This window comes from Panthera leo, chromosome E2 (assembly GCF_018350215.1).
Source record: "Panthera leo isolate Ple1 chromosome E2, P.leo_Ple1_pat1.1, whole genome shotgun sequence".
In the NCBI taxonomy this organism is placed as follows: domain Eukaryota; kingdom Metazoa; phylum Chordata; class Mammalia; order Carnivora; family Felidae; genus Panthera; species Panthera leo.
Window position 1 is genome coordinate 15,803,164 of NC_056693.1, and position 23,703 is coordinate 15,826,866.

At 48.2% G+C, this 23,703-nt stretch overlaps 1 protein-coding gene across 6 annotated transcripts in view; it reads right to left on the reverse strand.

Moving 5' to 3' along the window:
- SIPA1L3 (signal induced proliferation associated 1 like 3) overlaps window positions 1-23,703 on the reverse strand; it is a 237,245-nt gene that overhangs the window by 136,306 nt on the left and 77,236 nt on the right. For 4 of the 6 annotated variants that reach the window (XM_042919979.1, XM_042919974.1, XM_042919973.1 and 1 more), the window contains one exon: window positions 7,179-7,246. The gene's annotated coding sequence lies outside the window, so the exon portion shown is untranslated. Of the gene's footprint in view, window positions 1-7,178; window positions 7,247-20,309; window positions 20,398-23,703 lie in introns of all 6 variants that reach the window. The other 2 variants (XM_042919975.1, XM_042919972.1) reach the window with 1 other exon arrangement.

The window sequence follows — 23,703 nt, forward strand, 5'->3', positions numbered from 1 at the left end:
TTGCCCTCCCACCGCCCTTACAGTTCATTACCCACAAAAGTGAGCTAGCAGAGGTCCCTGGGGCACACACAGTTTGCAGAAGCTTCTGCTCCCAAAGGAGAGTGCCCCTAGTGTCCCTAACTGCCACACTAGGACTGTGGAAGGGACCTGCCTTAAAGTGTAGGCGGCATCAGGAACAGCAGAGCTGTGGCAGAAGGAACTTGGGTCCTCAATACCACTGTTGAGCTACCATGTCACAAGCCCAAAAAACAGCCCAAAGAACCTCTGGACTTGGTCCCTGACTGGACCTCTGGACACATTCCCTGACTGCCTACGCCAGCATGCATGGGGTTTTCTGTCATTTACAGCTAAAAACATCCGAGCTATACACTCTCTATTACAAAGTACCCTATGTATTGGTCATACATATATATTTTTTTTAACCAGGTAAAATCACCTTATTTGCTTTTCTTGTTTATTGTCTAGCTCCTCCTTCTAGAACTTCAGCTCTACAAGAGCAGGGACATTTGTCTGTCTTGTTCACTGCTCTGCCCCTAGTACCTGAAACTCTGCCTGCCAAAGGGCAGGAACTCAGTATTTGCTGAAACAATGACTGAGCTCAGTTCTTGCAACAGCTCCAAAAGGTAGGTGTTCCAAATACCCATCTCCTCCTGACTTCTCCCTGTAGTGACCCTGCAGTTACACTGGCCTTCGTCCTGTTCCTTCGCAGAGTCAAACTCTTCTAGCCCAGAGCTCCCTCGCATTCCATTAAAGTCTACTGATCCTTCAGGCCTCCTCCCAAATGTCAGTCCTCACAACAGACATCTCTTGATCTCTCCAAAACACATCAGACTCCCCTTAGATATGCCCTGCTGGTTCCTCCATCAGGGCACTTAGCACAGATGCAATCACACAGCTGTTTTTGTAATTACTTAACTTCTGTTTCCTCCACTGAGAATGAGTTCCAGGAAGGTGAGGACCCCTTTGTATTGCCAAAGCTCTAAAGGGTCTGGCCCACAGAAGGTGCTTAATAAATACCACACCTGACTGTTGTGGCCAGGACATTTACTGTTCACTGAATACCCACGTACCTCCACATTTCTAGCCCCTTGCAGCTAGGCAGGGCCATGTAACTAGTTCTGGGTACGAGCGGAAGTGAACTGTGTCACTTTGGGCCTCAGCATCTAAGTGCTGTGCTGTGGGAGTCTCTAGTTCCCTGTTCTGCCACGGTGACCCTGGAGGCTATGTGTTCTAGTCATGAGGCTTCAAGACTGGAGCCCACATCGACCTGCATCTCTGAGGTACAAGGTAAAGTGCCCCCTGCCAACCTAACCTACCTTGTGTCACAAGTAAGAAATTGACATTCGTTATTTCCAACTTCTAGGATTTCAGGGTCAACCTGTTATCGCAGCAGAAGCTTGCCTATCGCTAGCATTCCTGAGATGGAAGGAAGGCAGCTAGACGCAGAGACAAGGGTGATCACAGACTGGGAGGTGAGTATCAAGGTTGTGCGTGGCCTCCTGTTGCCAGAACTGAACCTCAGTGAAAGGAAGGCGGTGGGGGTGGGGGTGGGGGTGGGGGGGGGGTGGATAGACGGACTACTCCCTGGGGAATTGCCACTTTCAATTCCTGATGCAAACGATGAAAGGACCCAGAGCACCCACTCCCTTCAGAAAGAGCCCACCTCGGGGCCCTCATCAGACACAGCTCCTCAGGGATCACAGTCAAGTCTCAGCCCCTGGGGACAGGAGGAGGCTCAGAAGCCAGCAACACCCTGGAAAACCCTATTAGCTAGAGGAAGCTGAACCAGCAAGACTGCATGAAAGGGCCCGGGCTAATTCGGGCTGACAACCTTCCCTCGGAATCACCCACTGGGGTTCTGCCCTTCCAGCTCCATCCCAGAGAATAAATCACGCTGTCAGGTCTAATTTGGGATTCAGCTGATGGGCTGAGCAGAGCATCCATGCGTTCTGGCCGCAGAGGTCAAGGGCAGCCCACGTGCTAGCAGCCAGTGCTGAAAGGCCCAGGGACTGGCTAGGTGGAAAAGGACTGGGAAGCCAACAACAGTGGGTTTCCAATACACAACAGAGACACTCTGCTCTGTTCCTGTGCGATTTCTGGCCCAGGTCTCAGCTGAACGAGCCGTGTCCCCAGAGCACAGCACTGCTAATCCTGGCACCATACCAGCTTGGGCACAAGGTAAACACTCCTGTTTGGTAAATAAGTAATCCTAACACCACCAGCTAGTGCTTACTATCTTACGGGCTGGAGACGAAGCTGCCTAACCTGGGACACACAGTCAAGGCTAAGGCATATAAGCCACCACCACTGCCGCTGTCGCTGCGGCCACTACCACCACCATCTCATGTATTATGTCGCTACTTTGTGCCAGGCACTACTCTTAAGTATTTGAGATTCATAATCACTTTTCTTTCTTCTTTTTTTTTAAGTAGGCTTCATGCCTAGCATGGAGCCCAATGCGGGGCTTGAACTCACGGCCCTGAGATCAAGACCTGAGCTGTGATCAAGAATCAGATGCCTAACCGACTGAGCCAGCCGGGCGCCCCCCATAATCACTTGTCAATTCTCAAGGGTTAGGAAGCTCCTGGGTTACACTCCCTGCTCTGCGCGTAGCCGGACTCTGGAGCTCTTGCTCTTGGCTACCACGTGAAACCATTCCTGATTTCGCCATTTCGATTTCAAGAAACTTGCCCTGAAATGTCAAGTTAGGGTTCGGTGTCCCCCCAAGTTCCCACAGTCCTGTGGCTTTCCCCTATTAGAACTCCCATCGCTCCAGGCTGTTTACCCAGAGATCTCTCCCACAATACTCTCTCTCCAGGAGGGCCGCCCTGTAAGCCTCGTGCCCAGCACAAGAGCAGGAAATGGGAAATGACCAATGTTTACGAGACAGATGGATGGAAACCCAAGTCCAAACCCCTAATTTTACAGAGGAAAGGATGGCGATTCAGAAAGAAGAAAGGGGAGTTTCACTGAAGACAGGGGGAGTGGAGAAGGGCAAACTGCTCCTTGATGAATCTCTCTCTTCTCTAAGGCCCAAAGCTGCTTCCAGGAGCCCCAGATGACCTCCAGGTTGGCTAGCCACCTCCGGGGTCCACCATCCCCTGGGCTTCCCCCATACAGCCCTGAACTGCTCTGGGCTGTCACTGTCACTGTCACTGTCACTGTCACTGAGGGCCTGCCTCCTTCCTGGGAGGAGGAGCCCCATTAAGTGCAGGGTCCACCAGCCATGAGGTTACTACCCCTCAGGAATAGGCACAGAGAAGGAGCACGTTAAATGTGTGCTGAATCGACCAGCAGAACCCCAAAAAAGGAAACGAGGCCTGAGCCTCATTCTAGAAAGATGCATTAAAAGCACAGGTAAGATTTCTTTGGAAAGGGGAGGCCAGGACTAGCCTTCTCAGCCATCTGCAAGCCAGGAAGATGTGCGGTGCTGGCTCACCAGGACTGGACCAGGACCAGGGAAAGGTAGAGCACAGGGCGGACGTGATTCACAAGAAAGCTTTGTAATGACCGAAACTTCCCCAAAGAAAACACGCTGCCCTGTTCCTCCCCTGCTGGAAGAATTTAAAACCGAGGTCACACAGCCAGCAGTCTGGGGACCCCAGGTTACCTCTTATGAGGTAACCAAGTGTAATGCCAAGAGCGAGGGCTCTGGAGACAGACTGCAAAGGTCCCCACCCTGGCTCCCTGACTTGGTAGGTGGCTTTACCACTCTGTGCCTCAGTTTCCAAGTCATTCCTGTGGGGAGATCATAGCAGCGACTTCACAGGGTGGGTGCAAGGGGTGAATGAGATCATGCGTGTAAAGTGCTCACAGAAGGGCTGGGCACAGAGTCAGTACCCATTAATGTTAATTATTATTGTTTCTCTTCCCCTGTGGAGCCAGACACTGTTGGCTGGCTAACCCGACTGACACTCTCAATTCCCTTTTCCTCTGGCTTCCTCCTCAGGAGAGGCTGAAAAAGCTAAATGAAATTTCCCACCTTCCTTGGAGCTAGGGGAGGCCACGTGACACATTGCTGGCCAGTGAGATGTAAGTGGAACCTTGTGGGAGGATTTTGGGGAGAATTCGTAAGTGGTCCAGAAAAGGAAAACACGTGTGGCTGGGTGTTGGCCTTCCCCTCCTTGTTCTGACTGGAGCTACAGCACTAATCTTGTAATCGTGAGGGAAGGCCGAGTAAATCAAAGAAGCTCCAGGCTGGACACCACTCAGCCTCTGAACTAACCAAATACCTTCATGTTTGTTGTTATGGGAGAGAAATCAATGCTCGGTGGTTTAAAATGCTGCAAGCTGGGCTTTCTGTTCTGGTAGCTAAAAGCATTCCTGGCTGATGGACCCACCATAACACAAATGGTTCAGGCACCTGTCCGTGGTAACTGTTTGCCAACCTCTATTCAGGTCCCCGGATGAGAACCCCCAAACTAGAGGAGAAAGAGTGGGAAACTGAATTAGAATAGTGCCTACCGAGCCTCAGTCACCGTGTTCTGCTCTTCTTTTCAGCTGTATCTAGTCCCATCTATGCAATTATTTACTTAATATTTTCTTTAAACCAATGCGTTTTTATTTTTATTTATTTGTTTTAAAGTAATGTCTACACCTAATGTGGAGCTTGAACTCACGACTCCGAGATTAGGAGTTGCATGCTCCACCGACTGAGCCAGCCAGGAGCCCCACTAATCCAATTCATTTTTAAACTTAAACACACACACACACACACACACACACACACACACACACACACACACGAGTCTACTGGGGCCCCCAGGTGGAGCTGTCAGTTGGGCATCTGACTATTGATTTTGGCTCAGGTCATAATCCCAGGGTTGTGGGACTAAGCCTCACGTTGGGCTCCATACGGAGCCCGCTTGGAATTCTTTCTCCCTCTGCCCCTCTCCCTCTCTTGTGTTCTCTTTCTCTAAAATAAAATAAAATGGAATCTACATTACTACCAAAATGAAAAATCAGTTATCTTTTGTTACAAAAGCAATTTAATAAATAATAATAATAAACAAATACAAGGTAAACAAAATATGTTCATCCACAAATCACTAAAAGTTATCTGATGTAGCATAATTTGGGTTTATTGGACTAGCAAGAATTCTTCATTTTTGCTGTCTATCAGGAAAAAAAAATGTCAGAGGATCTGGCAATGCTTTGCATTTTTACAGGGCAACAAAAGGCGACAGCTAAGAAGGGGCTGCCCCACCGAGAGGAAACAGTGTCCTGTTGCTGCAATTCCTGAAACCCTGTTTCGAAGTGAAATAATTTATTTAGATCTCCTGCTGGCTGGTGGATGAATTAGGTTGGGAGCCTTATTCTTATTCAGGGCTTCCTCAGAGAGGCCTTCCCGGATTACCTCGCCTAAAATCACTCCTGTTCCTCCTAGGCAGCCCCATTCCTGTCTTACGGACTTCTCCTACATTCACTTGTCTGTCTGTTGTTCTATTCTCCAGTAGCATGTCAGTTCCCACAGGGAAAGGATTCTGCTTTGTTCACTCCTGAATCCCCAGTACCTAGAACACAACAGTAGGTGATCAAAGGCATATTTATTGGCATGGTCATGAAGCACAAAGAAAGACTGAGGAACCATTACAGACTGGATGAGAATAAGGAGACAGGACGAGTAAACACAGTGTGGCATACTGGATAGGACCTTGGAACAGAAAAGGGCCATCAAGGGGGCACCTGGGTGGCTCAGTCAGTTAAGCATCTGACTTTGGCTCAGGTCATGATCACACAGCTCATGGGTTCGAGCCCTGCGTCAGGCTCGGTGCTGACAGCTCAGAGCCTGGAGCCTGCTTCAGATTCTGTGTCTCCCTGTCTCTCTGCTCCTCCCCTGCTCTCTCTCTCAAAAATAAATAAACCTTAAAAAAATTTTTTTTAAAGAAAAGAAAAGGACATCGGTGGAAAACTAGCAAAACTTGACTCAACTCTCTTAGTTCACAGTACTGGACCAGTGCTCATTTCCTGGTTTTGGTAGCTGTGCCAAGGCTGCCTAAGATGGTGACATTAGGGGATGCTGGGTGAAGGGTAGGTACGTGAGCTTTCTGCACGCTTGGTGTAACTTTTCTGGGGTCTAAAATTCCTTCAAAATAAAAGAGCTAATAAAGAAATTGTGCTGAGAAGCATCCTTTGATGGAAATGCAGCCCCTTGAGACTGTTCCATGAACACGCTCCAGGTACCTGGGCAGAGCCTTGGGCCAGGATGAAGGAAGGTGAAGAGACCCAATAAGCAGCCAAGAAGAGAAGCTGCTGTCTAGATTCACTCGGTTCCCAAGGGTCAACCCGCTGGTCCCCGCAACTTAGCCAACATCATGGTTACACAAACCGGGCAGAGTCTGGACGTCAGAATCTTCTGTTCTCCACTTGCCATACCATTAAGGGCATTTGGTGCTTCGAGGATCAGACAGCGCCCTCACTCCCAAGCACCCGCATGGCATCCTGCCAACAAAGGTTGGCGCCCTCATTTTGGAATGCCCCACTGGCAACTGAGTGCCATCGCTTTGCCTATGCCAAAGACACAGAACAGGATGTTCACTAGCAAAGTCCCCATAAACCTAATTATAACATATTCAAAATCTTTATATCACAGGTATTTGCCATATGTACATGTTTTAATTCTGTGTCAGTACCTACGCTGTATCTTCAGCCTACAGAGGAACAGCACATCCACACAGGGTGGGTGAGGGGGCCAGTCTGTCTCTTGATGGTGGTGGGCAGTTACACAAACATTGCAATTGCTTACGCTCAGAGAACTCTATGCCAGAGAGTGAATTTTATTCTGTGTAAATTTAAAAAATTGAATTAAAAAAGAGTGTGATACACAGATGTGTGCCACGAACAAAGATCTCCGAGATACTCTGCTGCTAGGGATGGTGTGGAAACACACTGTGGAAGCACCCACATACAGCATGACTTCTCTTCTCTTTGTGCTGCGAAGTATGTAAGTGCGCATGTGCGTTAAGTAGGACTATTCGCGGGAAGAGGTCTGTCATGACACCCACCTGACTGCTGACGTAATTAGCTCTCAGGGAAGGTGTTAGACTTGCAGGTGATGCATAGGACAGTGAAGGAGACTTTCATTTTCCCCTCAATACTTTTTCAAGTAATTTTTAAAGATAATAGAGACCTATGTGGACTAGTTATAAAATTTAAGCAAACAGCCACACTGTACTCACCCTCAGTGTGTTCTGGGCACTATTGTCCCTTGAGGGTCCCACGAGAGCCAATGTCAAAGACCGTGCATCTGTGGAGAAGAACAACACAAGGTTATGTCTTTGGCCAGTCTGAGTCTTCCTGCCGCAGTTTCTGTCATTTACAAATTCACCCCCTCAACAAATGTTTACTGAACACCTGCTCTGTGCTAGGCACCAAGGGAACACCAGTGACCAGGACAACACTGCTGTCCTCAGAGAGAAGACATTCCAGTAAAGGAGGAAGACAATAAAACAAATACATGATGCGGAGTCAGGGAGTAGTCAGCAGTCTTGATGGAAACTAAGCAGGCTGAGGAGAATGATGGGCCTGCTGTTTGCAAGAGTGGCCACAGAACAGACACCTTAATTCAGGAGGACCACAGGCTGTGTGACTTTCTGTGCAAGAGCATTCCAGGCCATGGGAATGGCCAGTGCAAAGGACCTGAGGCAGGGTATGTATATGGAGAATTTTAGGAGGAGCAAGGGGCCCATGTGCCTGGCACAGGGTGAGTGAGGGGGCGAGTGGTCGGAGACGAGGGCAGGGAGGTGATAGCGGCAGATGGAAGGCCATTATAAGGATATTTCCTTCAGACAATTTTGAATAGAGAAGTGGCAGAGATAAATAGCGCTTGTCCTGACTTGTAACTTTATAGTATTAATTTATGTTTTAAAATACTTAGTATGGTTGTTCATATTTGAATGGCTATATCATGAAAACTGTATATTATTAATTTATGTTTTTGAATATTTAGTATGGTTGTTCACATTTGAATAGATATTTTATGGATGAATGAATGTCTCCACTGTCTGTATTGTTCACCCTCATGTTTCTGTTTACGCCAGGTTTACCAAGTCAGGGAGATGAGATCTGAGAGGATAATCCAGAACCTTCCTATAAGGAATGGCCATTAAATAATGACTCTCACTCCCCATGTGCCAGGCCATGTCCTAGCAGACATGTGCTAACTCATTTCACTCTCTCAATAACCCTAAGAAATAGACGTTTATGATTACATTCATGGTATAGAAAAGGAAACTGAGGCACAGAATGGATTAAAAAAAAAAAACAACTCGCTAGCTGAAGCTGCCTGGCCAGTCAAAAGTATATTACAGATGGGATGAACCCAGGAAGCCTGGCTCCAGAGCCTACTCACCTACTCCTGATCATGTGGCTAAGCCAGTGGCCATGGCGGTCAATGAAGAGAGAGCTAACTACAGGCAGATAATGCCTCCCTTTCCCCAATAGCACGATGCCCAAACGCTACTCAAACACCAAGGCTGAGCTCAAACTCCAGCCAGCTCTCAGGAAGGAAACCTAGCGAGTAGCTAGCCAGCTCTCCAGAATCTAGGAATCAGGATATCTTCAATAATCTTGCTCCTAGAGGTTCCTGGAGAAACCCAAAGGGGTTCTTAACTTTTCTCATGCCAGACAGCCCTGTGGGCAGCCTGCCAAAGACGAGTGTGGACTCCTTCTCAGAATCATGTTTTTAAGTCAACAAGATACAATACCCAAGGCTATAAAGGAAACCAATTATATTAAGATATCAAAGTATCTGTAAAATAAAACCTAATCTGAGATACAGTAATATTCGTGCTTCTTTATGAATGCTTTAAATTATAAGATCCTAATGGTGTGTCCAATAACCATAGTAATTTAGAAACAGATGAGTGTAAGTGATATTTTGCAATATCTGCAATAATCGTAATGTGATATGGAAATATTTTTAATTTCTAGTGGTGACAAAGTCACAGGTACTGCAATACAACTGTAGCTTTGGCTCTCATTCTGAAGAAAAGGAAATGCTAAATTCCAGATGGCAGAGGGAATAAAGATGTAACCTTTTTCTCAGCCAACTTTGCGATCCTCTAAATTCTATCCAAGGACCCTTCAAGGGTCTATGGACCCAGGATTAAGAATCCCAATAGGGAAAAGGCAGAGCAGATTCCTAGGGAAGGTAATAACCGGGAAGTGTGGGGCAGATTCAGATCCTTGGGAACACTGTATGGGAAGGGGTCCTGGAGGGCTAGCCATACAATCCAGGTCTGGCCAACAAAGCCACTAACCTCCTCTTTCCTGCTCCTTGCCTCAGAGATGGCTCGGAGTGGCCCTGGCATTGAAGCCATGGTGATTAGGTTCAATAAAAGCAGTCTCAGGACATATCCTGGGACTATAGGGAAAGAGATGGGTTTATTTCTCTTGGGGCACTGCTTAGCTGGTTGGATATATATACAGAGCGGCTTCAGAGCCTATCTGACAACAAAACCAACACAAAAGAATACAGAGCCACGAGGTACAAGGAAACAGGGTCCTGGCAACCTCATGTGAGGCTCTGGATCTAGCCACACCTGAAGCTATTCAGTGCACAATGTCCCAGGAAGTAAGTGCAAATGCTTCTTTTTACACTTAAGCAGGTTGACCTGAATTTCCATTTGTTCACAAAACCAAATGACTCAATTACACAGAAGGGCAGAGTTGAGTGCAGTTCTTGACAATTCCCATAGCTCACTACCAAGGCATTTAGGAAAGCACAAAATGAAATTAGACAGAGTTACTATACATAGAAACAGCAAATACAGAAAAACACACACTCTTTAAAAACTCAGAAATAGTCTCTTGGGTAGTTGGCTTTCCCCCAAGCTGGTCTATGAAGCCCTGACAACTGTGGTTTTCAAGATGCTTGACAGGGCATGAGGGAACCAGAAGCACCCAGAACATTTCCTTTATCACCAGACTTTCCATTAAAAAAAATTCCTGGGATGATCAGAAAGCCCCTGCAATAAAGCTCCTGTAAAATTTTAATAGCTGCCTTTTAAAATACAGCGGAAATTGCTTTTCTGCCACTCTCATTCTTCCTCCTTCCTTTCTCTAGAGTGATGTATATGGCTCTTTAAAGTCACATCAGCAGTGACGTGTGGTGGTGCCACATCTCTCTGACTGGAGGGAGCTGTCATATCCACCAGTGTGGGGTCCCTCACACATGGGAGGGGTCACAGCAGAGAGGACGATGCTGAGGGGTTGTGGAAATGGCAGCAAAGGTGGGCTACAGGGTCAGCAATTCAGCCAGGACCCCAGACCTCCCAGAGCCCCTCTTCACACCACCTGGGAAGGGAAGAGGCCCTTGGACTTGCCTCATCAATCCCAGCACACCCGCCAGAGCAACAGCCCACCTGGTCGCGGGGCCACGCGTCTCGCTTCCCAGGGTTTATACCAAGAAACAGAATCCTAGATGACAGAAGCTGGGGTGAGGGGATAGCCTGGCCTGACTCACAGTCTGACTGGTTCCTCCCCTCAGCCACAGCAATTGGCTCTGGGAGGGACACATGATCTAAGCAGGGCCAATCAGAGTAGGCCCTGGAAAGTTTGCTGGAATTACTGGGGGGAAAGGGATGGGATGGAAGGAAGGTAGGGGCTGCTGAAGGCCTCTCTGCCACCTGGGAGGTGGGGGAGGGGGGGGGGTACCGGAGAAAGAAGTCAAAGCTGACAGAGGCAGAACCCAGAAGCGGAGAAGGATAGCTTCCTGACAAGAATACCTGAGTGTTGGCTCCAGTCAGGCCAGCTCTGGGACTTTCAGGTCCCAAAGCCATTAACTTCCTTGTGCAGTTTAAGCCAGTTTGAGCTGGGAAGATTCTGTCATTTACAACAGAAATCACTGACTGATGGAACCGGAAGGGACCTCAGAAATCAATACAGCATTCCTTCATGTTTCGGTGAACACGATCTTTTCTAAGAAGCTGACAAAACAAAACTATGTCATGTCTCTCCAGAAAGAGGGGGAAAAAAATACCCCCACAAAATATTGTGTTTCAAAAATGCCAAAGGGCTCTGAAGCTGCTGTCCATAGGAACTGGGTGAAGAACACTCTGATCCAGTTTGAACTGTCCACTTGATGGATAAGGAGACTGAGGTTCAGAACGCTTATGTGGCTTGTTTGGGCCCAGGGGGAGGCAGAGCCAGGCCTCTCTAGAGGGTCCAGAGGTACGGTCCTCAGGCGAGACTGCAGAGGGTAAGGGGAGGCAGCGGGTGAGGCTGCGGAACCCCATGCCCCCATTTAGCAACACAGCAGCTCCACTTTTTTTCTGCTTTAAAAATTGGGCTTTCAGGGAAGTGTCCGACAGAAGTTCTACCATTCCACAGTAACATATGGAAAGCCGATCTCTTCTATCACATTTCAAAGTATTAACATGTTACTGACCTTGGTTTTGATCCTCACTGACATCTTAATGAAGCAGGCATTATTGCCATGGCTCTGCGTGAGGTGCTTCTGCAGGGGCAACCAGCCAGGGTGCTGCTCTCTGATCCCAAAGCAGCCCGAGCACCCGGGCCTTTCTGCTCCTGTACTTCTGGGCCTCACATTTCTATTCTTCCCTTAGATTTTGATCTCAGCTCGTACGGAAAGAATCATCCGCTTACACCTCTCCACTCCCCTTGGCTTGGTCCTCCCTGCAGACCAGGTCAAGAAGTGGTGGCTGATCTGACGGGTCAGAGATTACGACCCGTAATCTGGCACCTGCCCTTCCAGTGGGCAGGATTACTAGCCCCAAAGGCTAGGACGAGGCACCGGCTCTTTTCTCTCCCTGTGCCCAGAGATGGTGGCTTCCTCTGGTGCTCTCTGTCTTAGAGCAGGACACACAACCCTGGCCAGTGTTCATCCACCCTCTAAGATCGCCCGGGGCACACGCACTCCTCCTGACCAAGTGCTCATGGGGGCAGCCAGACCTTTCTCCTCCGCGCAGCTCGCTGTGCAAGTGGCTGATCTAGGCACTAAGACTTAAGGTAAAGGAGAACCCAGCTCACTGGGGGCTTTTGCTACAAGCTCCCTTCTCCTTTCTAGACTTTACCAGAGCTTCACATTGGGGCCACAGGGACCTACCCACCTATTAATAAAGAGGTTCAATCATCTTTCATTTAGAGAAGATTCCCATTATGCCCATCCTCATCCCACCTTTGGAATAGGGACTTAGGAAAATATCTGTTCATTCAACTGTCTCTACCCACCTGCCAACAAAGAAAAGCTGCTGTGCGAAGAAAAGACTTTGCCTTGGGAAAATCTAGGCCCTCAACTGCTACACTGTATGGCAGCCGCTGAGATCATCTTGCAATTAATCATGCTTTCTCTTAGGACCTATATTCTATTAATAACACACTAACGACTTAGCACTAGTTCTTTCATTGATTGATTCAGTCCACAGATATGACTAGGGCTGGGTCACTGACTTCCAGGGTCGTACATCCTCATTTCCTGTCCCCCATAGAGGAAAAGCATCATGACATAGGGCTCTGGGGACTTCACTGTCCTACCTCCAGCCTAGCCTAAGTAACTCTGCGGTAGAGTGGCTCAAGACAGGCCTCTGCAGAGAAACTGCTGAGGGAAGGCAGCAACGTGTGACCACTTCACGCACAGCCGACTGGCCAAAATGTCAGACTCTGACACCACCGAATGCTATTGAAGTTACAGGCTAAGGGGAACTCTCAGTCACCGCGGGTGGGAGCATACACAGGAACAGACATTTTGAGACCGCGGCTGGCAATTTCTTGTAAAGAGGAAGAGACGGTAACCTCAGTGACACACTTCACTCCCCCACTGACTGGGATTCCCTGCCGAGTTCCCAGACCCATGTGGCCTTGCAAATTCTCACTCTGGTTTAAAGCATGAGGTTTTTGCTTTGATTTGACTACATGCCAGCACTGTTTTCAGTTAACTATCAACTCGTTTGACCCTTAGAACAACCCTGTGAAGAGGGTCTGCTAGCATCCCCATTTCTAACCGACCAGCAAACTGAGGTACAGAGAGGTAACTTGCCCAAGATCACACAGCAAGTAGATGGCACAAATCCACCGGGATCTGAACCTAGTTGATCTGGCTCCAGAACTGCCAACAATGCCACTTCCCAAACACAGCAGTTAAGAGTATGGGCTGAGCCCCGAAACACATCTGACTCCACATCCAGACATCGACTTCAGATGGATCAAAATACAAGTGTGTCTGGAAGAGAACACAGGAGCGTATCTTCATGTTGGTGTAAGTGAAGATGTCTCATTCAGGAATTCTAGGAGAGTGTCCGTCTCACAAAAAGACGCATTCAGGGGCGTCTGGGTGGCTCAGGCGGCTAAACGTCTGACTCTTGGTTTCAGCTCAGGTCGTGATCTCGCAGTTCGTGAGTTCGAGCCCTGCTTCGCACTGACAGTGCGGAGACTGCTTGGGATTCTCTCTCTCTCTCTGCTCCTCCCCCACTTGCCCTTTCTGTCTCTCTCTCAAAAATAAAAAAAAGTTTTAAAAAGACTCATTCACAGTCTCTGTCCCTTCACTAGCTTGGAATGCAGGTGTGATGCTACTCGGATTTGAGAGGGTCCCACTTGTCTCCAGAACACTACTCTGCCAGAACAGAAGGACTGAATTCTCTGGGTGCCCTGGCCCCCTGGGAAAGTGGGTTCGGCAGCCATCTGTGGCCACGAGGGGGTAAGAGAGCCAGAGGAGCGCTGGCGTTGACCATGCCCTCTGCCACACCATTGAGCCACATCTTCTCCCTCCAGATGTTACTTGACACACGGCATCTTATGTACTGAAATGACAATGCTGCCTGTTTCAGGCCGATACTTGCGGCCAAATGCACGCCTAACTAAGACATCTTGCCTCAGCCAGGATCTGGCTGCCACGGGCTGTGGAGAGTGCAAGCGGCCACGAACACGGATTTGAAAGTGTCTCAAAAGGACTCAGAGATGAACTTTGGGAATCAGATTTCCACTAAGCGTGACTGGTCACAGGCATCCAGGGATGACGTGGTGTCTGAATTAATTCTCGGGGGACTTGAACTGCAAGCTGCCTTCTTTCTCCCTATGGACTTGTAAGAGCAGTCGGGGAGACTGTGATTTTAAGGGCCAAGCCCAGCCCGCTGGCACAACTGCACTGGGGTCTGCTGGCCCCAGGCTCCCAGGCTGGCGAAATCTTGCAGAGCTTGTGGGTCCTTTTTCCTCCTGTCACCAGCCATTTGCTAGATGTGCCAACAGTTAAGCCCCTTCCTGCACTCCATAAAGACAGCTCGTCAATGTGGTTGACTGCCGGGTGCTTTTCCACAAAGCACTCCCACAGATCTCAGCTAATCAGATGGAAGATGGAAGAGTGGTCAATCTACCAAAATAGGTCAGTCTTTATTTTTTAATCCTCTTATTCATAATATATTGAAAGGGAAGAATGAAAAAAAAAACATCATTAGTAAGAACATCTAGGATTACTCAACCTGTCTGTGCCTCAGTTTGCTCACCTATAAAATGGGGATAATAAATAATAATTGGGGTGTTATGAGGCCTAAATAAATTATTCTATGAAAATGTTTATTTATTTATTTTTTAGGTTTTTATTTTTTATTTTGAGAGAGACAGAGAGACTGCACGTGCACGCAAACAGGGAAGGGGCAGAAGGAGAGGGAGATAGAGAATCTTAAACAGGCTCCACGCTCAGCATAGAGCCTGATACAGGACTTGATCCCACGACCTTGGGATTATGACCTAAGATGAAATCAAGAGTTGGATGCTTAACCAACTGGCCCACCCAGGCGCCCCTCTATGAAAAATATTTAGAACAAAACCTATTACATAGCGAATGTTCGATAAAGGTGAGCTGCCATTGTTCTTATTGCTGGTGACATGGTGAATTTTTTGGATGGAAGGTCTGTGAAAAGCTTCAAAACCCCACTCTCTGCTCCACTGGACACACAGAGAAAGGCACTGCTCTGATTCTGGCCCCTTAGGGAAGGAAGGAAGCTTGAAGGTCCGGGCCAGGGAGGAGAAGCTGGCTCCAGGGCCCAGGGTACTGTGGGCAGGAAACAGACCTACTGGGTGCTAGCTGCCCACCCAGTAGCCATCCTTCCCTTTCTTCTCCGAGTGCTCAGCTAATGCAAGATCTCCCAACCTGCCCTGCAGCTAGGGGTGGCCAACAAGAGGTAAGCAGAAGTTGTTGTGGGGCTTCAAGGAAAATTCCTCACCAGAAACATGGAGTGGACTACAATTCTGTAAACCACCCCCCACCCCCACCCCGCCGCCCAATTCCCATCTGGATTCAGACTCTCTAGCTTGACACCAGGAGTCATATTGGACCACGATGCCACCTTTAGGATGAAAGCCTTCTGCTAGGGACGGTAAAGCAGAAAGACAGAAGGATCCTGCTTTTCCTGACATCTGTGGAGCTGCCATACCAGCCAAGGGCTGTCAACCTCTGGACATTTTAATCACCAGAGACACCACCTTCCGTGGAATGTAAACTATTATTATTTCTGGTCTCTGCTACCGGCAGTCGAGTGTACTTTCAAAGGATATTATGGTCTTACACGGCAGACGGCCAATGGGCCACAGAGTTCCACACCAGAGAAACCCCTCAAGAAACCTGCCACCATTTGAAGTGTCCTCATGCTTTAGAGGACCCTCAATCTCTCCTCAAGAGCAGGCAGAAAGCTAGGTACCGAATTTCTCACAGAACCGGATTACAACCATTTTGCCCTACGAGGAGGTAAAATAAGACCTACAGGAGATCTCCTGAGACACTCACTCAGTAATTATGAAACGCTCCCCTAGGCTGGACACTGTGCACGCCAGGGTGTGAGACCTGGTAGACAAAAGCAGGCACAGTCCCTGCTCTCACAAACCTTACAGTCCAGAACAGGGGACAGAAAATAAACAAACAGGCAAACAAATACATGTATGAGTACGAATGGTGAGAAGTACCACGTAGGAAACCAGGGTAAATTTTAGCCCAGAACTGAAGAGAAAGGAGAAGGAAGTCATGTGAAAAGTGGAAGTAAGAGTCTCCAGGATGTCCATCAACTGAAGAACGGATAAAGAAAAAGCAGCGCATCTACACAATGGAATATTATTCAACCATAAAAAGAATGACGCACTGATTCATGCACAACATGGATGAACACTGAAAACATTATGCTGAGTGAAGGAAGCCAGTCGCAAAAGACCATGTATTGTATGATGCCATTTACATGAAATGTCCAGAAGAGGCAAATCCAGACAGACAGAAAGTAGATTAGTGATTGCCAGGGGCTGGGAGGAGGGGATGGGGGCGGGGGGGGGATGGAGAATGACTGCTGATGAATTTTGTTTTGTTTTTGGGGCCAATGAAAATGTTCTGGAATTAGATACTGGTGATGGTTGCATAGCCTTGTGAATACACCAAAACCCACTGAATTGTGTACTTCAAAAGAGTGAATTTTATGACATGTCAATTATATCTCAATTAAAAGGCACTCAAAGGGCTACTGTGATTCAATCACTATGTTGATAATAAAGTCTCTAATGAAAGTTAAGGAAAAAAAAAAAAGTATCCCAGGAGATGGAGGCGAATGTGGGAGGCTGTTCAAGGAAATGCACCGGAGGCCTGTGTGGCTAGATGGTTGTGGTGCAAGAGGGAATGCTCCAGGACGTGGCAGACATCCAGAGCGCCCTGTGAGCCGCGGTCATACGCATGCTTTCTATTCTAAGTATGAGGGGAAGCAGGAGAGTGATGTGTTCCGATCTACATTTCTGAAAGATTTCTCTGGCTGTTGTGCAGAGATGGTCAGGGTTTAAAAGAAGCAGGGAGAACGATGAGGTGGCCACTGTAATACCCAAGGAGAGGAGGCAGTGGCTGGGACCAGGGCGAGGGCAGAGGAATGGAAAGGAGGAGGCTGGTAAAGATGTGAATTTCAAATCAAGGACACATAGGCCTCATTGACGATGGGATGGCCACGAGCGTAAGGCTGAAAAGAAAGATGCACGTGTCTCGTGAATTTTTCCAAAGTGGTTTTCTGCCAGCTTCAGGTTGTGCACAGAATGACAGCAGGTCACCAAATGCCTGTTAAATGAATTAAATAAATGAACAAAATCACTGCCTGGCTTTTTTTGTGGGGCACATTTTTGTATTTTCAATAAAGATGTTAAATTCTCTCTCTCTTCACGTATATATACGCACACGGATCCTTACCTATCAACATAATATCCTTACCCATACCTGTTTCTCTCCCATCCACTGGTAGAGACTGGTCCACTAAACACCACCAGCTACCCATCTGCTCAAATCAGAAACCTCAGGGTCATCCTTTTATACATACACACACCATAAGCAAGGTCAAGCTTCTAAGTCAGTAACAACAAGGTCCTTCCATCTCTGAGGGGCACAGAGAAATAGGTAAGCCAGAAAGAAGGGAGCTCTTACTTCTGATCAACAACATGTAGGAGAGAAAACAGAGACAAGAAGTGTTCTCTGTCTTTTTAGTGGGGGTGGGGAGGAGCAAGAGATAGAGTCAAGAAGGGGAGGGGGCGTCTGGGTGGTTTAGAGGGTTAAGAGTCTGATTCTTTCTTGGTTTTGGCTCAGGTCATGATCGTCATGGCTTCTGGGATCACGCCCCACATCAGGCTCTGCACTGACAGTGAGGAGCCTGCTTGGGATTTTTCTCTCCCTCTCTCCCTGCCCCTCCCCGGTCTGCACATGTGCTCTCTCTCAAAATAGATAGATAAACATAAGAAGAAGAAGAAGGAGGAGGAGGAGGAGGAGGAGGAGGAGGAGGAGGAGGAGGAGAGGGGGGAGGGAGGAGAAGGAGAGAAAGCAGTGTGAATAAACATGGTTTAGTCAGGGGAGGAATTTGGGTCAATTTGACCCTTATGCCTTTCCCTTTAAGTCCCACTGCAAGTGAAGACCAGCAGAAGACAAGTTATATCCCAAAGGGGTCATTAGCCCCAAACCACTGTCAGCCACACCCATTCTGAGGGAAACACCAGAGCCCTGCAAGAATGCATCCTGGAACCAGAAGTAGGAAAGGGGAAGGAATGAAGTCTCATAGAGAACATCTACAGGGCCACCGCCATCACAAACCACAGGGCAAACAGTGCCCCTGGAGTGGTGCGATGCAACGGTCTTGTGGGGATGTGTCCACCCAGAACATTCCTTCTAGGTCCACTTTCCCCAGCAGTAGGACTTATCTGGTTTAAGAGTGGGATGTGAGAAACATTTCACTGCATGGTTCTTGTGCAGTGGGCTTGGTTGTGGACACAAGGAAAATTATCACCTGTGTTGCCTGTCCCAAGAAGCTTCATCTGGAACATAGCCAGGGACCTGATGCCTCAACTTTACCATTTCTCTAACTCCCCTGTGTCATTCTTTCTTTCTTCCTTCCTTCCTTCCTTCCTTCCTCCCTCCCTCCCTCCTTTCTCTTCTTTTCTTTCTTTCTTTCTTTCTTTCTTTCTTTTCTTTCTTTCTTTCTTTCATTCATTCAACATTTATTTATTTTTGAGACAGAGCATGAGTAGGGGAGGGGCAGAGAGAGAGAGGGAGACACAGAATCTGAGGCAGGCTCCAGGCTCCAAGCTATCAGCACAGAGCCTAATGTGGGGCTCAAACTCACAAACCGTGAGATCATGACCTGAGCCAAAGTCGGATGCTTAACCAACTGAACCACCCAGATGCCCCTCCCCTGTGTCATTCTTACAAGCAGCAGATCTGGTAGCAATGAGTGCTTCAAACAGCTGACCAAACTCTGCTTTATTCATTCTACAGAGAAAGGGAAGTAGGTCAAAGTGCCTGTCATGGTCAGGTAGAAGGGACTTTTCACGCAGCACCCATGTTAGCCTCTCCTAGTCTGAGGTCCAAGTGAAGGTTCACCAACACCATGGACTCTCCACCTGTGGCCGGAACACCCTCCCAAGGGATCTCTAACATTGACCAATGTATGAAGTTTGTCTGGACCACAATTAAGGATACCGCAACATCTTCCAGACAGAACGCTGGGCTAAGAAGGCCATGTGACGTGGAAGAGAAAGGGAGTGTGATACCATCACTCAAATACAACACAGATACATACACTAGTCATTATAATTTCCATAAATGGGATATCATATTTACTCCTCTGAATCTTGCTTTCCCTTAAATGTTCTCACAAAAATGCCTCCAAATCAACTAATAGTGGGTCTTACCCACTGTTTGGTTTTTTTTGGCAGCTAATATTCCACAGTATGGATGTGCCATATTTTACTCAATCATTCCCTGAAAAATGGGCATTTATTTTATTTCTGGGGGTTGGTTGGTTTGCCCCTGAAAACCATACTGTAATAACCATCCTTTGGCACTGGGGCCATTTTTTTCTATAGGGTAGATTCTCAGGAGCAGGACTGCTATACTGAAGACTACTTATGGGTATTATATAGTTATATTACGGAAGGGGTTCCAAGATCAGGATGTAGAGCTGTGTATGTAGCATCCGCTTGGTTTTGTATGGAGTCTCTGGAAGAACACACCTGAAATGGGTGTCCTCGCGGGAGGGGAACTAGGTTACAGTGGATGGGCAGGGGGAGACTTACTTTCTGGGTGCCATCTGAGTGTTTTATCACGTGCATATTCTGCTCATTCGAAAATAAAAAAATATTTTTCAGGCTGCCTTCTAAAGAGGCTGCAATGATTCACACGTCCTCTAGCAACCTGGGAGAGTACTTAGCTGAACTCATTAATGCCCTATATTTTTCTCAAGGCTGTCCCTCCTGCCCCCTTCTTGTTTTGACCTAGTATGAGTTGAAACATGTCAGGTGTTACCTTCTTGTGATCCATAATTCCTCCTATTCTACAGCCCTTGGGCAGGTAGGAAGCAGATTCCCGGAGATGCTAATTTTGACACGTCAGTCTGGCCAGCCCTTCCCCATAGCACAAAAAAGAAGCCCAAGCCATGGTGGCAGCCAGATCTTCAGGGACCTGAGGGCACGGATGGCAGAGAGAGACAAGGGCAGGGGGCTCTCTCTCCTCCGATGCTTGCAGGTCACGCTGTTTTAAACTCACGCTGGCTGAGCTGCCCTCTCTAGCCGAGTGGCCTAGAGCCTCCCAAATGCCCAAAGTCTCTCAGAAAAGGGGAGAGAGGCCTGCAGCGGCTGCTGCCCGAGGAACCCACACTCTCAAGAACAAGGCCAGAGACAAGAAACAGGAGGGAACGGGGGACAGAAGACACAAAAGAATCAAGCTCATACAAACAGGAGGCCTTCTCATTCATTTCCTGCAGGCCAGGCATCCTCTACGGCTGGCCCCAAACCAAAGGCCTCGCCAGCCAATGCTTTAAGCCCCACTGTGACTCACGAGACAGGAAAACAAAGCTGACCTCGCACAGAGAGCAAGGGCCCCTCGTATGGCAGCAACTCCAATATAAACACCTGCTACTGCATTGCTGGCCGAAGTTCTGGACTAACCTGCAGAGGGGAGGGGAACAGATGAGAAAGCAGCTCTGGGGAAGGTGGGGGGGGGGGGTATTGGGGACAGCATGGGAGAACATCTCAACACAGGCAGCAAGTCTACTTGATTCAGGTCCTCCGCTACCGTTCTGCAGCCTACGCTCCAGTCTGAGCTGGGACTGGTGTAGGGGAAGCCCCAGCCTTTGCTCGAGCAGTCCCCTCTGTCTGGATGACCTTGCCCTTGATCCTTTGAGACCCAGCTCGGCAAGGATGTGTACATGTGGGTGTTGGCTGGAGCGGCCTCTGTAAGTGAGGAAAATGGGAGACAACCTGAGTGTCTGTTAGCAGGGATGAGCCAACAAATTTTGATGCGGACACGCAACAGAATCCTTTATGGCTTCCCTTCCCTCATCCTCCATGGCCTCCATGGCAAGTTCACTGAATGGTTCTATTGCCACTGTTTCCAAAAATATCTCCTAAATCCATTTCTTTTCTCCTCTTTTCTTTATCTTTTTTTCAAGCTTATTTATTCATTTTGAGAGAGACAGAGGCAGCGGGGGCGGGGTGGGGGGAGCAGGGAGAGAGGAAGAGAGAATCCCAAGCAGGCTCCGCACAGTCAGCTTGGAGCCTGATATAGGGCTCGAACTCCCCAAACGTGAGATCATGACCTAAACTGAAACCAAGAGTCGGACGCTTAACCCACTGAGCCACCCAGGCGCCCCCTCCTCTTTTCTAAGCCAAGCTACCACCCTCATCTTTCACCTGGACAACTCCATCAGATCCCTGCTGGTGGCCTGGAGTCCCCTCTTGCCTTCTTAGATTCTATTCTCCACACACAGCCAGAGTGATCAAATCAAACAGGAATCACATCACATTGCTTTCTGCTTAAAAAATCCCTCGAACTGCATCTCCTTCCATTTCACCCATTGCTCAATGCTCCCACCACACTGGCCTTCTTTCCCTTCCAAGCTTATTCCTACCCCAGGGCCTTTGCACATTTTGCTCTAGCTATTCTCAAGTCTGGTTTCTTCCTGCCAGTAAGGCCTCCCTGTGACTGTATACAGTGAGTAGGCATGAAATCTAACTACATGCAATGATATGGACTTTTCACAGACATAATGTTGACTAGAAAGGCCAGACACAAAGGAGCATTTACATAAAGTTCAAAGTCAGGTGTGAGACATCAAGAGAGTGGTTTTGCCTAGAGGAGAGGAGTAACTGGGATAGAATAGGAAAGGGACTTCTGGGGGCTAGAAATACTGTTCTTAGAGCAGGTTACATGAGTGTGTTCAGTTTGTGAAAGTTCATCTAGCTACACACTTTCAGCATGTGCCCTTGCTTATATATCTACACACAGAGCTTAATAAAATGTTTAAAGAATTAAAAACATTTTGGCTGCCCATAGTATTCCTTATGATTTGGGAATTTCCCACCTATGGGTCTTGGTGGGAGGCCGGGCCTGCCTCCCATTATCAGATATTACAAAGGCCAGGAACTGGCTCTCACAGCCTCCCCTGCAGCCAGACCATGAGTGCAGGATCTGAGTTATACCCAACAGATACACCCTCCCTCCATGGCTTAAATGGAGCTTGGAGAACTAGGATGTATTTAGCTTGGCGTTTGGAGCCCAGAGCTGCAGCCTGGCACGAGAGGAGCTCATTGAGGCTTGATGAGCGGAAACAGGACCACCCCCACACCCATTTCCTCCCCCAGCACAATAATACAAGATTGGACCATTCTGTACTTGGGAGCTCATTCATGCTTTCAAGAAATGTTTACTGAGTGCCCATTTGGTGCCAGGCACTGCTCTAGGCACTAGGAATCCAGGTGAACAGAACACTGGAGTTAATGATCCTAGTGGGGAAGATGAACAATAGAATAAGTAAGAGATAGGTTAGTTAAGTGGTACAGAGAAAAATAGAAAAGAGAGATGAGAACCTCCCTGAGGAGGTAACATATGAACAAAGACGTATAGGATGTTAGGGAGGATGTGGGTATGAGAGAAGAGCTTTCCTGGTAGCAGGAAGAGCCAGTACAAGGACCCTGAGGTAGGCACATACCTGGGTGTCTGTGGAGCACAAAGGAGGCCCATGTGCCTGGAACAGGGCAAGTGAGGAGAACAGAAGGAGGAGATGGACCCACAGGTAATGGGGCAGATTGTGTGGGGCCTCGTTGGGCAAGGTGAGGACTTTGGCTCTTATTCTGGGTAAGATGGAGCCATGGGAGGGGTTATCAGCAGAGGAGGGTCAGATCTGATTGGGTGATGACAGAATTCCTCTGGCCGCTTATCCAACTCTCTCCTCTGCCCAAGATGGAAACCAATCCCAATGAGAAAGAGAAGTTTGGTCATTTGTGTGGCAAATGTCTGTCTGAAATAAGCAAAAGGTCTCCACCCGCTTCCTCCAACCCATCAAGGCCTCGTGCTGGCCAGCAGGGCTCTGCAACACAATTAACAATCCATACCCCATTATAGGAAACCAGACCCTTCCCTTCTGGTCACTGGGAGAATTCCCAAAAGCAGATGAAGAAGCAATAAGGCCACGTGGCCAGGAGAGCACCAGCTCTGTAGTCAGCTACAGCCACAATCAAGTCCCAGCACTGCCTCTTAGCACCTGTGTGACCCATGACTCCTCACTAGACCTTTCTGAGTCCCAGGCTTCCTTATCAGTACAGAGGGGAGGGGAGAGGAGGAGTAATTTCTACCCTCGACAGGACTGTTGGGAAGATTAAATGAGCTAACAGGTATCAAGTGACTGGCAAAGTGCCTGGCACAGAGGGAGGCCTAAAAGATGTTAGCAAAGCTGTCATAGTAACCGGAATACTGAAGAAATAATAAGCGACATTCTCAGCTTCTCAAGTCTGAGGGTGTCCCTTGGGCAAACTGGACTCTGATGATATTAAGCAGAGGGCTGAAGTGAAGGGTCCTCCTGAGGAGGCAGGCCTTCCAAATGGAAGTTTCTTTCTCCCTCTACCTATTCTCCATGAGGTAAGTGCCCAGAACATCATCATCCAAGCTACCTATGCACGCTTCTCCGTGCTTCACAAGCAGAGGCCCCAGTGGAAGAGACCCTGGCCTGTATCCACCTCTCTCAAGGAAATGTGAGTCAATGGAGAAGCATAAATGGCAGTCCAGGGCAAATTTCTTGCCTCTTCTCCAGTCAGAATAGCAGTGGGTATTCGGTTTGTTCCATGAAAAGATGGCAAGGCCTCTGGGGGGGCTTCAGGTCCACATCCGTAACATGGGGAAAACAGTCACTATTCAGGCTTGCTCACATTCATTCCGCACACACTTAAAAAATACTAGGAGCCAGGCCCTGCTCTAGA